A 15,982-nucleotide genomic window follows, 5' to 3' on the forward strand; every position below is an offset into this window, starting at 1 on the left:
GAACATAACAAGTAAATATTAAGCTGCACTTTTAAACAATGAGTAAGTATTTGATATGATTGGTATCATCAGATTTGAGACGTGTTTATAAACAACAAACTATTTTGTTCTTGGGATTACAGTTAAGTCTGGTAATGAGACGTAAGCACATAAATGCCTTCTGTGAAATTTCCTCTATCCTGTAGTGTGTAGATCCTTCCTGGACAATGCTAGAGCTGCAAGCACATGCATAGTTACCTGAGTGTTGCTTAGTATCTGTTGTCATGACTATTGTTTACTTCCTTAATTCTCTGTAATTGATAAAAATGCCCCGACTAGAAGTCATTGTAAACTGAAATGAAATTTAGGTCAGTTTATGCCATTAAGCAAAACAGAATCTATTATTGTATGAATGTTATGTGATGAATGTAAAAACAAATTAGAATAAATGGTGTACTCATATAACTGGAATTGAACAATGAAACAAAATTTAATTTAACAAAATGTACTAAAACAAAATGACAAGCAAACTATAAAGTATATAAAGTGATGACAATGGCATATCAGCAAATGCATAGGATAAGTGTATTTTGTAATTGTAATCTGTGTATAGTATGTGGAAAGAACACTGCAGAAACTTTATGTAGTGCAACTGCATGAAAGACGCTCTAAAATACAGTGCAAAAACATATGATACCTGGCTGTAAAGAATTACGTGTGCATGTGCTAAACAAAAGATGACAATTCTTTGTGTAACATAAATTTTCTGTTCTCAACAATATTGTTAAAATATGAATTTTCTTTGCTCGACAACATTGTAAAAGTGGCAAGAAACTTATCTTGTCAGCAGATGTTGGCTGAATGGCTGGAGTCCACACTCAATAAGTGAGAGCAATGAGTTGAAATAATTTCCTCAGGCCACTGATATGGAAACCAGTTGTCACCTCATTGAAGATTTCACAATGTATCTTGCTGCTGAACATGAACTTCATGAATTTCTGCAGTGATAGCTACTGTAAATGTGCGACATGAACACTCTGGGTCTCATTTTGAACATGTGAGCACAAACTAGGATGGTAACAGATGTCAAGCTGTGCGTGCATGCTTCGCAAGCTATGCACTGTGCAGATACTGACTGACAACAATGGGTCTATGCAGTTCCAGCAGTCACTTTATTATGAAGGAAAACTTATGCATTCATGTGTTAAAGCAAGCTGACATGCCCATATAAATTGATAACCATACAGGAAAACTTCAATGGCCAAAAATAAAGGCTATGCCCATACCAGCCAGGGTTATCAACCCTCAAAAAGGGAAATAAGCTCAGACACTGTGCACCTCTGTATGAAATCAGTGCACAGTGGGGAGCAATTGTAATGGATCATTTTATTTTTTTTTTCCTTCATTGTTTTCTTTTTATACATGTAATCCAAACATAACCAACAGTAAAGTAATAAGTTATTTTGTGCCAGTGATAATGTTGTGATACAAAACAAAAAATGAGATATATGCTCTTCAATTGATTGACTTCTATATCTTCACTTCTTTGTCTCTATAAACAGTAGTGGGTGGAAGTATGATAGTATTGTTCAAAAAATGTGTATTCCAATGGGACATTAAAAGGAGTTATAAAAGTTATTAGGAAGACCAAGTTTATTTGTATTATTTAAATCAATAACCTCATCTGTTCATCATTACACCTGCACCGAGAATCCTACATCAAGAGGATCGAAACAGATAAGAGGAATTTGCTTGAGCATTGGAGAGGCTATCTGGTAACAATATTTTTATAATCAACTCTATGTACAATGGGACTTTTGGGAAGAAATATGTAACTTTAAATAATAAATATTGAACTTAAATGTACTGACATTGAGGGTCTATTAGTACCAGTTAAAGTTCACCCAGGATATGTGTAGCCTCCAGTTTATTTCATTTACTCTTTCCAATTAATTTGTTTAATTATTCAAGCAGCAATTTTTAACCAGTTTCCATTATATTATTTTATGCCATCCCCTCCCCCCCTCCCCCTCACCCAATATATTCTATCACTATTTGAGTTCCAACTCTGTGTACAGAATCATAATGGACAGGTCCATGTATGGAGGCTACAAGGAGGATGAATGTTACCAGACTGTTTTCATAATTATGGGCCAAAAACCTAACATGATTGTATGGGATGATATTGGTTACACAAACTGATCACCTGTAGTTTGCATAACTGACAATTTAGAGAGCAGGTGTTACATCCCTGATATGTTAAGACTGGTGACTGTGCCCTATCTGCGAGGTCTTCATGACATTATCTTTGGAAAGGACAAGGCAAGAGTGTATATTACCCATGCTAACTCAACATGCCTCAGTAAGAGGGTGTGCGACTGTCCCTCTCTGGCATGTTTGATGCAGATCTCTTGTCCACTGAAAATATCTGGCCATGTGTTTATAAGAGACTGGCATGTTTCTACCCTACACACACTATGACTGATGAGCTCCGGTATAGATTTGAAGCAGCATGTAGTACTTATCTGTCATTTCAGCTCAGTTTGACTTGACTCCCAGCCAGGTTAGATTCTCTGTTGCTGGCAAAAATAGCAGCTCCATGCACTAAATTTCAAACCCAGTAAATCATCATACTGGAAGCTCCATGAGTCTGTTTGCAGATGATGAGGCTGTCTAAAGAAGGCAGCAAGGCCAGAAGATTTTACTGAATCTTAGGAAGACCTACAGAGGGTTGATGAATGGTGCATGGACTGGAAGTTGACAATGAATGTAAATGTATGTAACATATTGACATTGTGCATAAATAGATGAAGAATCCACTACTGCACAATTACACTACCAGTGACAAATCACTGGAAACAGTAAGTACCATAAAATACCTAGCAATAACAATCTGCACTGGAATGACCAGATAAAATAAATAGTAGGAAAATCAGATGACAGGCTGAGATTCATAGCAAGAAACGTAAGGAACCATAATTCACTCACAAATGAAGTGGATTATGGAACACTTCTTTGAATGATTCTTGAATACTATTCATCAGTCTGGGACCCTCATGTAGTTAGATCAATATAAGAGATAAATATCTGAAAACTCAAGAAAATCCACTCTGAGATAGTATGAGAAAAACATAAGGCATCATGGAGAGGTTTACAATTGAAATTCTGAGAGTGTACATTCCAAGAAGTGCCAGGTCCCATACTACTTCCTCCCGCATACTTACTACAAAATACACACAGAAAATCTGAAAATTAGAGCTAATATGGAGGTTCATTAACAATCATTCTACCCAAATACCATTCATGAATGGAAAATCTAAGAAGTGATCAAATAGTGGTACAAAAGGTGGCTTGTCGAGTGTAGATGTAGATGTACACCAAAAGAAATATTTGATTTATTGTTAACTGGACAGAGAGTGTTTCCAAAATGGAGGGATTAATTGAATTTAATTTGGACACATGGTCTGACACAGGAGTCAATTAGCAAACCTCTAAATTGAAAATTACAATTCTAAAGGCAAAATTGCCCCTCACAGTGGCTTTCATTCTAATTTACTAGTTTATATTTAGTTGGTGTAAGTACAAATAATACTAAACTGTACAGCAACAGAAATTACAAATGTGAAAGTAACTGTCTGTGCTACATATTCATGACTAAACCACTGAACCAATTTTAATGAAATTTGATATAGAGGTAGTTTGAACATGAGGAAGAAAGTGAGTAGAAGAAAATATTTATTAATCTGAAGAATATTATGCATCTTATGGAAAATATTTACCATTTGTAAAAGTTATTTTTTCTTTGACTTTTGTCATTTGCTTTTAGTGGTTGATATGTTCTATGTAATACAATTCAACTTAATGAATATGATTCTTATACAGTCTTCAACATGTTTAACCTAAATTTCCATAGTAAAATTATTAAATGCAAAGGAATTCTATTTGTTATTTGTTCCATTTTTATGACTAAATAACTCAACCAATTTTGATGAAATCTGGCACGGTGATAGCCTAACTCTGAGAAAGAACAACAGCTACTTTAGAAAGGTAACTAATAACAATTACAAAAATTTGATTTCTAGTAGGGAAAAGTACGGAATTTAACTTTTTCTCAAATCAGTGATATAAGCCATGCTAAAAAATTATTCAATTTTTTGCCCAATGTACACATTGTATAATGTATAATATTTCAAAATCACAATGCATATATTATGTATAGAACATTAAAAAAAAAAGAACCTGGGCTTCTGCCCATGCCCCTATGCATGCACCACTTGGAAGTGACTCTGTGCTGTGGCATCATGTGTTGTGGGTTGTTGGTGTGGGGGGTGGGGGGCAGGAGTGTACACATGTCATGAACTATGCTTATCCAAATAGACAGTGTGTGAGGGGACCTGGGGACCTGATGTCATTGCATGTACAATTGACAATAGTTTACTAATTCACCATCACATAACAAACTACTGATATGTGAGCGAAGCCACTTGTAAGAGCTAGTAGTATGTGAATGGAGAGTGTTTCTTCCAAAATTTTCAAAAGTTCTTGAATAATTTACTTCAAATTTTTACACACTACTCTAATAAACATTTTGACAGTCACAGACTATACATATATATTAAGACACAAAGGAATTACAGGCATCGGCTGCAAGTGAGTATTGACAGAAATCAATGAGGAAAGTTGAAAATCTGTGTTTGGCTGGTATTAGAAACTGGGGCTCCTGCTTACCAGGCAGGGGCCCTGACCACTAGACCATCCCGGCAGCAGTGGTCATCACAACTGCACAGAATACTCTAGCACAAAGCATGTCAGACACAAATTCTCAACTTATCCACACATTATTAATGTAGTGCCCCTTACCCATTATCCTAATTACTCAAAGCTTTTTGCTGATTCCTATACAAGTTCAAATCTGGTGTGCATCTGTGCTGAAGAGATCATTGGCCATCTCATCTTAATTATATATATTAAAAACAAAGATTCCAAGACTTACCAAGCGGGAAAGCACCAGTGGACAGGCACAATAAATAAAACACACACACAGAATTTCTAGCTTTCGCAACCGACGGTTGCTTCTTCAGGAAAGAGGGAAGGAGAGGGTAAGACGAAAGGATGTGGGTTTTAAGGGAGAGGGTAAGGAGTCATTCCAATCCCGGGAGCGGAAAGACTTACCTTAGGGGGAATAAAGGATAGGTATATACTCGCTCACGCACACATCCATCCATAATATGGATTGATATGTGTGTGTGTGTGTGTGTGTGTGCACGAGTATATACCTATCCATACATATGGATTGATATGTGTGTGTGTGTGTGTGTGTGCACGAGTATATACCTATCCATACATATGGATGGATATGTGTGTGTGTGTGTGTGTGTGTGTGTGTGTGCGCAAGGGAGAGGGTAAGGAGTCATTCCAATCCCGGGAGCGGAAAGACTTCCCTTAGGGGGAAAAAAGAACAGGTGTACATTCGCACACACACACACACACACACACAAACACACACACACACACACACACACACACACACACACACACACATATATCCATCCGCACATACTCAGACACAAGCAGAAATTTATAAAGACAAAGAGTTCGGGCAGAGATGACAGTCGAGGCGGAAGTACAGAGGCAAAGAAGTTGTTGAAAGACAGGTGAGGTATGAGCGGCGGCAACTTGAAATTAGCGGAGGTTGAGGCCTGGCGGATATCGAGAAGAGAGGATATACTGAAGGGTGAGTTCCCATCTCTGGAGTTTGGATAGGTTGGTGTTGGTGGGAAGTATCCAGATAACCCGGATGGTGTAACACTGTGCCAAGATGTGCGGGCATGCACCAAGGCATGTTTAGCCACAGGGTGATCCTCATTACCAACAAACACTGTCTGCCTGTGTCCATTCATGCAAATGGACAGTTTGTTGCTGGTCATTCCCACATAGAAAGCATCACAGTGTAGGCATGTCAGTTGGTAAATCACGTGGGTGCTTTCCCACGTGGCTCTTCCTTTGATCGTGTACACCTTCCGGATTACAGGACTGGTTCAAAATCTTAAATCTCAAAAATTTTCCACCAATTCCTTTGGAATTTTGATGCAACATTGTATTTGAATTAACGCATGTTTTTATATATGTATATACTGGAGCACTATCTACAGTACATAAATATATATGTAATAATTATAGAGGAAATCTAAAAATGTAAATATTTTCAAAATCTAAAATTTCTAAAATTTCGTCACCGATTGTTTCAAAATTTGACACAATATTTCATTCGAAGATGGAGATGTTTTTATATGCCTACTGGAGCACCACATACAATAAATAAATACTCTACTGGCCATTAAAATTGCTACACCAAGAAGAAATGCAGATGATAAACGGGTGTTCATTGGACAAATGTATTATACTAGACCTGACATGTGATTATATTTTCATTCAATTTAGGTGCATGTTGTTGTGGTCTTCAGTCCTGAGTCTGGTTTCATGCAGCTCTCGATGCTACTTTATCCTGCGCAAGCTTCTTTATCTCCCAGTACCTACTGCAACCTACATCCTTCCGAATCTGCTTGGTGTACTCATCTCTTGGTCTCCCTCTACGATTTTTACCCTCTACGCTGCCCTCCAATACTAAATTGGTGATCCCTTGATGCCTCAGAACATGTCCTACCAACCAATCCCTTCTGCTAGTCAAGTTGTGCCACAAACTTCTCTTCTCCCCAATCCTATTCAACACCTCCTCATTGGTTATGTGATCTACCCATCTAATCTTCAGCATTCTTCTGTAGCACAACATTTTGAAAGCTTCTATTCTCTTCTTGTCTAGCACAGATCCTGAGAAATCAGTACCCAGAACAACCACCTCTGGCCATAATAACAGCCTTGATATGGCTAGGCATTGGGTCAAACAGAGCTTGGATGGCATGTACAGGTACAGCTGCCCATGCAGCTTCAATATGATATCACAGTTCATCAGGAGTAGTGACTGGCGTTTTGTGATGAGCCAGTTGCTCAGTAACCATTGTCCAGACATTTTCAATTGGTGAGAGATCTGGAGAATGTACTGGCCAGGGCAGCAGTTGAACATTTTCTGTATCCAGAAAGGGCTGTACAGGACCTGCAACATGCAGTCGTGCATAATCCTGGTGAAATGAAGGGTATCACAGGGACCGAATGAAGGGTAGAGCCATGGGTTGTAACACATCTGAAATGTAATGTCCACTGTTCAAAGTGCCGTCAATGGGAACAAGAGGTGACCGAGACGTGTAATCAATGGCACCCCACACCAGTATGGTGATGATGAATACACGCTTCCAATGTGCATTCACCATGATGTCACCAAACACGGATGCGACCACCATGATGCTGTAAACAGAACCTGGATTCATCAAAAAAAAAATATGTTTTGCCATTCATGCACCCAGGTTTGTCATTGAGTAGAACATCGCAGGCGCTCCTGTGATGCAGCATCTAGGGTAACTGGAGCCACGGTCTCTGAGCTGATAGTCCATGCTGCTGCAAACATTGTCGAGCTGTTCGTGAAGATGGTTGTTGTCTTGCAAATGTCCCCATCTGTTGACTCAGGGATCAAGACATGGCTGCATGATCCGTTACAGTCATGCAGATAAGATGCCTCTCATTTCAACTGCTAGTAATACGAGGTCTTTGGAATCCAGCACGGCGTCCCATATTACCCTCCTGAATCCACCGATTCCATATTCTGCTACCAGTCACTGGATCTTGACCAAAGCGAGCAGCAATGTTGCGATATGATAAACTGCAATCATGATAGGTTACAATCTGACTTTTATCAAAGTCAGAAATGTGACGGTACATATTTCTCCTCCTTACACGAGGCATCACAACAACGTTTCACCAGGCAATGCAGGTCAACTGCTGTTTGTGTATGAGAAATTGGTTGGAAACTTTCCTCATTTCAGCATGTTGTAGGTGTTGCCACTGGCGCCAACCTTGTGTGAATGCTCTGAAAAACTAATCATTTGCATATCACAGCATCTTCTTCCTGTCGGTTAAATTTCATGCCTGTAGCATGTCATCTTCATGGTGTAGCAATTTTAATAGCCAGTAGTGTATATATGTAACAACAATAAGTGAAATATAAAAATGTAAATGTTTGTTTGCTCATAACCTAAAATCTCTGAAAGTTCTTCATCAACTGCTTTGAAATCTGACACCACTTCGCATTTGAATATGGGCGTGTTTTTATATAACTCCTGGAGCACCACATATAGAATCTAAATAATAAATAATTAGAGGTGAAATGTAAAAATGTAACTGTTTGTTCGTTCAAAAACTAAAATCTTCTATGATTATAATATTTGTACAGAATCTGAATTTGCGATAACAATAAACAAGGCTCAGTATTAGAGAGAGGCAGAATAGGAGACAGATAGAGGTTGGGAGTAAATTGACTTAGATAGCAGAAAGGAGGAAATGGACAGAAAGAGGAGGCAGGAAGAGATGGAGAGGGGTAAGAGAAGAGGGGCAGTGAAAGTGAGGAGGTGGTGATGGCGGAAAGAGAGGGAGAGAGAGGGGGTGGAAAGAGATGGCGGGAGAAATTTGAGGGGGGGGGGGAGGAGGAGGGAGGGGAGGAAATGGACATGTATTAGAAACACATGCTTTCTCTTTCCTTTATTTTCCATTTAACCAGACTGAGCCACAGCAATGTGTGTATGGGGAACAGCTAGTAATGTATAGATGCATATTATAAAATGGGAAATGGTGTCAGCAAAAAAACTTGAAAAGATTGACTTCAAATTTTTCTACAAAACTTTAATAGTGGTGGGAAGGATCTTGGGTAAGAAGTCCCTAATTTCAGGGTGTGATGATAGGTAATCAGAGCCCTGACAAGTTACTCCAGTTCAGAGAGTTATTGGGGGATGAAGGGGCTGTCCTTTGTAGCAGGATTTTGGGGGGTGATGCAAGGACTGGCAGTGTATGGGGATGTGGCAGACTAGGTCTGTCAGATAATGTCTGTCTGTGAATGGCTTTGTGAGACCTACAGCTTACTGGGCAAAGGAGTTCTTGTCACTGCAACTACAATGTCCCCAGGTGGTCAGGCTGTATGGGAGGTGTAGTGTCCTGCGGTCAGCAGGAACGAAATAACAATCAAGTTTGAACACACTTTATTTCACTAAAGCACCTTCTTTGTATGCACTAATTTCCAACTGCAAGAACAACAAGAAACACAATAATTCCTGTGGTGACAAAAACCAGCGAAGAGTACTAGACAATGAAAAGAAATAATAACCAAAATACTACTGTACACAATTACAAAGTGGCATTACACACAACAAGATAGAATATGTATTGAAGGCTATGGTGAGTGTCTAATAGGCTAGAGGCAGCATAGGTATTGGCCAGTGCTGTCCTAGCTGTAGGTACACACTGCTGGTCTGACGCTGCTGGCGTGTTTATAACACCAATTCAGCAGAGTGCTACATGAAGTCACATTAGTTCCAATTGGTGGATCTCTGTCACAAGGCTTTTCACAAAACAGTGTCATGTTTATGTGGAAAGTCTATTGATGTTTATATCCACTGGCCATGTTTTGATATGAACTCTTGAAGGGAGTCGAAATGTAACATTCCAGACTTATGCTTACCACCCCTGCATTATGTATTACTAGTTCAATACTCTTATATCTCCAGCTATAATTAAATTCAATTACTTTTCAATAATAGGATAAAGGCTTTTAGAAGAATAATAGCAATATCAAACAATAGTAGTTACAATACCCTTTGTACAATAAACAATCAAAATCAGATTATGTGTATATATTGGCCACGACATCTTGGTAGATGATTGTTGCAGTGTCTTTGTGTTTATGGGTTGCATTTTTTCACATGACTTGTCAAGCCAATGGCAGCATGGCATCTCTTGCCATAATTGTCACAAGTGTATCTGGCTGCTGAGGCAGGAGTAGTGGTAGCATTGCGAAGCTTTTTCTGCCTTAATCTGTCTAACAAGCCTTTATCATGCTTCAACATTCCAGATGATATATCATCATGCCACTCTGGTCTCATGCTAGCCCATGCCTCCCATCTGTTTGTGTCGATTCCAAAGCTCTCCATATCTCGTTTACAGGAGTCCTTGAACCTCAATACAGGATGTCCTACAGGTCTTTTGGCTATAGAGATCTCTCCAAGTATTACCTTGTGTGGTAATCTGTCAGGATCCATACGGTGGATGTGTCCCAGCCAGCGGAGTTGTCTCTGCTTCAAGATAGCTGAAATACTATTGCAGTTAGTTTTAGATAGCACTGATTCATTGGTCACTCAGTCCTTCCACGTTACTCCGAGGATGGATCTCAGGAACTGCATGTGGAAATCATTAAGGTGACGTTCTTGTTTGGCATAGGTAGTCCATGTTTCTGATGCATACAAAAAGATGCTGAGGACACAAGTCTGATATACAAGAATTTTGGTGGTCAAATAGAGTTTGTTGTTTTTCCAAACACGTGTAGAGTGTTTGCCAAAAGTTGTCGCAGCTCTTCCAATGCGAGCATCAATTTCCTTGTCAACAGACATGTTTGATTCTATAGTAGATCCAAGCTAGCAGAAGTTATCTACGACTTGCAGAGTGGTGCCATCTAGTGTGACATTCGGCTTTGTATTAGCACCCTGAACCATACTTATGGTGTTACTGCTGTTTATGCTCATCGAGAACTGGTGGTATGCATGACTAAATCTTGATACTAGCTCTTGCAGCTCTTCTGCAGAATTCGCGACAATTGCATCATCAGCATACAGATTAAGGAAATTAATATTTGGAAAATGTTTAGATAAAAGAAAAATATATTTCGTTCTCATCACCTGTCTATGGTAGGAATCTCGAGCCTAGTTAACAAAATATAGATAATTGATTGTTTGGCATTGTTAGAATACTTATTTCTGCAATTTCAATATTAATATAACTTTTATGTGTTTAGAAAATGTCTTAAACTTGTTAAGCAAACTTGTTCAGGAGTGTTTGATAATGTTGTTAAACTGTTTCCTATTATAAATTATGTTTTGCCTTATTATAACCAGTAGTACATTGTAGGAAGAGTATAAATACTCGGCCTTGAGTATTGTAGGGCAGATGAGTGTTGGACCCACCAAAGGACAGATCTGTGTGTACAGTTGAGATAAATTCTTGGTGCATGATTCAGGTTTGGATTTATAATAGAGCAACTCATGTGCTGGACATAGACATAACAGCTTGTTAGAACAATACAGATGGATTATTTCAGAGTGTTAAACAGTTTGATTTAATATCACAAAAGGCAGGATGGTATGTGACTTTGTTGAGTATTAGTGTTGAACAATGCAATGGACCTCACACACACATTTCTATCAAATGACTGCATCTGGATTGTTTAATATCGCCAGTGTAGTATGTGCTCCCATTGGTTAGCTGTAGCAGTAAAAATGAGGCTTATTACACCGAAGATTGATCATGAGCTCATAAGATATAGGTTTTGAACTGAATAAATCTATGTACTTACTTTACTGTAGTTGTGGCCTACATCATTGTGGTGAAATGCATTATAGTATCCTGTATTTATTGAAAAGCATATTTTAGGTCGTGTATGCAGTCATCGAGGGACACTGAAGGCAAAATATTCACAGGTACTTAAACCATTTTTAACTACTCACTAACCAGTAGGACATTACAGGCAGCCCACCTTCTTTGTCTGTTGTGCATGCCCTCTAACTGATATGGTGCCACTTCGACACTTCTCCCCATGGGGGGGGGGGGGGGGGGGGGCAAAAAAAAAAATGCGCACAACCACAAACATCCATAGGAGTTGGGGCATCCTGGTCAATATCCATAGGTTCGTAGCCAGCAGGAGCTAGAGGCAGCAACACAGCAGTGGCATCTGGTGGTAGAGGCAGCAGCTGAGGCAGAGGCAGAAGTGGAGGTTCAATCACAGGGCAGTCAGCGACAGGGACTGGCAGCTACCCCGGGGCATCATTGTGCACCCAGCGCACCCATGGATGAGAGAAGATCCACACCCAGACCTCCTGCCTGATACAGAAGGAGTGCACTGGAATACGTGCAGGAGGGTGAGAAGTCTCAGGTACAAGGAAAGATAGGGGAGAGTGGAATGGCCAACTCTCCATTGGACTTTTACCGGCGTGGGGACAGTGGGGAATGTAGCCAAAAAAAGAAGGATAGCCTCCCCCAGATGGTGATGGCATAGCAGCTTATTGAGCTCCATAACCATCGTTTTGGGAAGGCCCTTGACAGCAAAGAGGCATGGGAGAATTTTGATAGTCTCAGCAGAAGTTGTGTTCATCATCCAGGAAATGTAAGGGTATCACAACCAGGAGTTGATCAGGATTAGCCATTGGGAACCATGAAATGGCCCTGTGAAATGCAAGTGGAGACATTCCCATGGAGCAGCTGCATCTGGCCACCAAAAATACTGGCACAGGGGTGCTCCTTGATGTGATTGGCATGTGGTGCAGGCCAACATGAGAAAGGCAATGTCTTTATCCAATCCACATCAATAAAGCTGTTGGTGGGCTAGCTGTTTGGTGAGGATGATTCCCCAATGGCCACCATTGACGAGACCAAGAACATGGCACACAATGCATGTGGGATGACTGACCCAGGGAATGTCTGATTCACTGTGCAAAAGGATGGCACCACTGCACAAAAAGAGACTGTGCTGTGCTGTGTACTTGTCCATCAATGGAATGTGAGGCTTCTATGTTCTGTGGTGATGAGTCGTGATGAGTCTTTGTGTCCGCATGAAGCTTGGCATCTATCCGATCTTTCTGCAAAGCCTGACACACAACACCAATACAGCTTGTTCAGGTGCAAGCCATGAACCTTGCTCGCCAGTGGGGGCACTCTGATCATTGGTGAATCTAGAAACAGCCCAGACATGACAGAAAATGTGTGAAAGCCTTTTTGACATGGGTTGCACCAATAGACTAGCAAGACTCCCGCTTGACACTAGGCAACTGGAGAGCCGCAAAAACAGCCAGATCAAGACAAGGCAGTTGTAGCTGGTGAAACTTCAAATGTATGAATGATTAACAGACAGGTGTTGACAGACAGGTCCTGTAACTTGAAAATATCAGCCCAAAAGCCCTCGTCTGGTTGTGAAACACCACCATACCACAGATCGACAAAGAGCTATAAGACTGCCTGCAGGCAACGTTGGCACACCAGAATTTGCATTCACGGGAGAGACCCTCGAGCACTGTAATCCATCCCAGTGTTTCTGACTTGGGGACTTTCGACAAGAAAAGAATGTATGATGGGCAGAGGTGACATGTATTTATGCATCAAAGTACTCAAAAAGGCAGCCCTTAATATGGGCAAACGAGAGGTCTTGAGGTGACTGCTTAGGGTTCAATTGTTGAATTAAACGATACATCTGTGGACCAACTGTTGCTAAAAGAAAGCCCAACTTCAATTTTTGTCATGGATCCCATGTGCCAGTAAATGTTGTTCCAATCATTCAACACAATTTGACCATGGTTCAACAGACCTATCAAAAGCTGGAAAGGTCGGTGGAACTATGTGCAAAGTGTCAAGTTTACCCATGATGGAATCAATTCTATGAGCTACATACTGCAATGCTGGGAAATGAGAACAATGTTCTGATTGTGTGAGCACTGCCTGAATCTGCTGTAGAGTTTCTGTCAAGGACTGAAAAATGTCCTGTAAGGAAAATGAAAATCCCATCATCACTGCCAATAACTGTAGTGTCCTGCAGTCAGCAGGAAAGAATTAATGATCAAGTTTGAACACACTTTATTTAACTAAAATGCCTTCTTGGCACGCACTAATTTCCAAATGCAAGAACAACAAGAAACACAACAATTCTTGTGGTGATACAAACCAGAGAAGAGTACAAGACAATGAAAAGAAATAATAACCAAAATGCTACACTGCACAATTATAAAGTGGCGTTATGCCCAACAAGTTACAACTTTCTACTGAAGGCTATGGTGACAGTCTGCTAGGCTAGAGCCAGTGTAGGTATTGGTCGGAGCTGCCCTAGCTGTAGGTACATGCTGCTGGTTTGACTACTGGTGTGCTTATAACACCAGTTTGGCAGAGTGCTACTGTGTAGTCACATTAGTTCCAATAGATGGAGATCTGTCACATGGCTTTTCAGAAAGTGTGGCCTGTTTATGCAGAAACTCTAATGATGTTTGCATCCATTGGCAATGATTTGATCTGAGCTCTTGAAGGGAGTTCAGCAGTCTACCTTGCTTGTCTGCTGTGTGGGCCCTCTAACTGATAAGGGGCCGCTATGACAGGAGGTGAGTTTTTGGTTTTGGAGGGGTGGCTGCTGTTGAAATGTAGGTACTGTTGCTGGTTGGTAGGTTTAATACAGACAGAGATGTGGCTGGAGCCATCAAAAGGAGAAGGTCAATGTCCAGGAAGGTATTACCCTGGGTTGAGGAGGACCAGGTGAAGCAGATGGCAGATTGAGATCATGAAATAATGAGGATTGGGTGTCTGGTCTTGAGTCAAGATCGTGAAGATGTTATCCATGAACCTGAACCAGACCAGGGGTTCCAGGTTTTGGAAGACTAGGAAGGTTTCCTTAGGCCAAAATTCTTTTAGCCGGGGCACAATTAACATCTATAATGGTACTTCGTGGATTGTTGGGTTTTTGGATCTTGCACAGTATGTATAAGTTGGATGTGTGAGGTTATTAAGGGTGAGAGGGAAAACTGATTAAGGGAAGAGGTTTAGACAATGGCATAAAACTTTAAGCAGGGTTTGAGGTTATGTTGGACTTCGGGGATGGGATCACTATGACATGGTCTATAGATAAAGGAGATGATTTAGATACAATAATTTAGTTTATGTTGATCATGTATTTTTGTGAGGAAGTATATTATACATGTGTACTTTATGGTGTAGACTAGTGTTTACTAACTTATTCTTAAGGATTTTTTCTATAACAGCTATGTCTGAAGAGCTATGCCACACGACTTTGTTTAAATCTTGCATTTGTGTATGACTACCAACCAGTTGTCCACTATCATGAATGACCACTGCTTAACTGTGGCCAAGAGGAAAATGGACCACCCTGTGGCACAACATGTGCTGAACATAATATGCTTGATGTCAGTGGGTGCTTCACAAGCTGGGCTATCTGGATCATCATTTTTAAAAATTTCTGTCCGCTTATTCTTCAAAATGGTTGTCTGTGTGGCGTCCAACTGAATATGATTAGTGTCGTACCACTGACTTAGTCTCTGTGATCGATTAAAAAAAGACTGATGTTCACAGTAAATATACGCTGTCAGACCAAAAATCTAAGGCACATCACCAGTTCTTCTGAACACATTCTCCACTTCCACAATTCTCCTAGCTTCAATCTACAGCAACCTTGTGTACCTCCACCCTCTGCCCAACTACTTCCTCACCCTCTGTCCCATCATCTTCCCCCTATTCTTGTCCCTTCACCCTCACTATGTGCCGCCATTTGCCAGTGCATATGAGTGTAAGATGTGCTGGCTTGTGGGAATGTGAGTGCATTTCTTTTCTGAAGAAGGATTTGACCGAAAGCTAAATGTGTAACAGTCTTTTTGCCGTGCCTGACTACAACTCAACGTGTCTTCTTTATGTTGTGTAGTAATCTATCCTTTTTCTAGCATTGCTCATAAACACAGACATAAGCTATTATTTTTAAACAACAATGTACACTCCTGGAAATTGAAATAAGAACACCATGAATTCATTGTCCCAGGAAGGGGAAACTTTATTGACACATTCCTGGGGTCAGATACATCACATGATCACACTGACAGAACCACAGGCACATAGACACAGGCAACAGAGCATGCACAATGTCGGCACTAGTACAGTGTATATCCACCTTTCGCAGCAACGCAGGCTGCTATTCTCCCATGGAGACGATCGTAGAGATGCTGGGTGTAGTCCTGTGGAATGGCTTGCCATGCCATTTCCACCTGGCGCCTCAGTTGGACCAGCGTTGGTGCTGGACGTGCAGACCGCGTGAGAC

The 15,982-nt window shown here is 40.5% G+C and overlaps 1 protein-coding gene across 2 annotated transcripts in view; it reads right to left on the minus strand.

Annotated features, from left to right (window-relative positions):
• Nucleotides 1-15,982, minus strand: part of LOC126356729 (V-type proton ATPase subunit E-like) — a 274,209-nt gene that overhangs the window by 92,406 nt on the left and 165,821 nt on the right. The gene's annotated exons all lie outside the window — the stretch shown is intronic.

Source organism: Schistocerca gregaria, chromosome 1 (genome assembly GCF_023897955.1).
Source record: "Schistocerca gregaria isolate iqSchGreg1 chromosome 1, iqSchGreg1.2, whole genome shotgun sequence".
Lineage (NCBI taxonomy): Eukaryota > Metazoa > Arthropoda > Insecta > Orthoptera > Acrididae > Schistocerca > Schistocerca gregaria.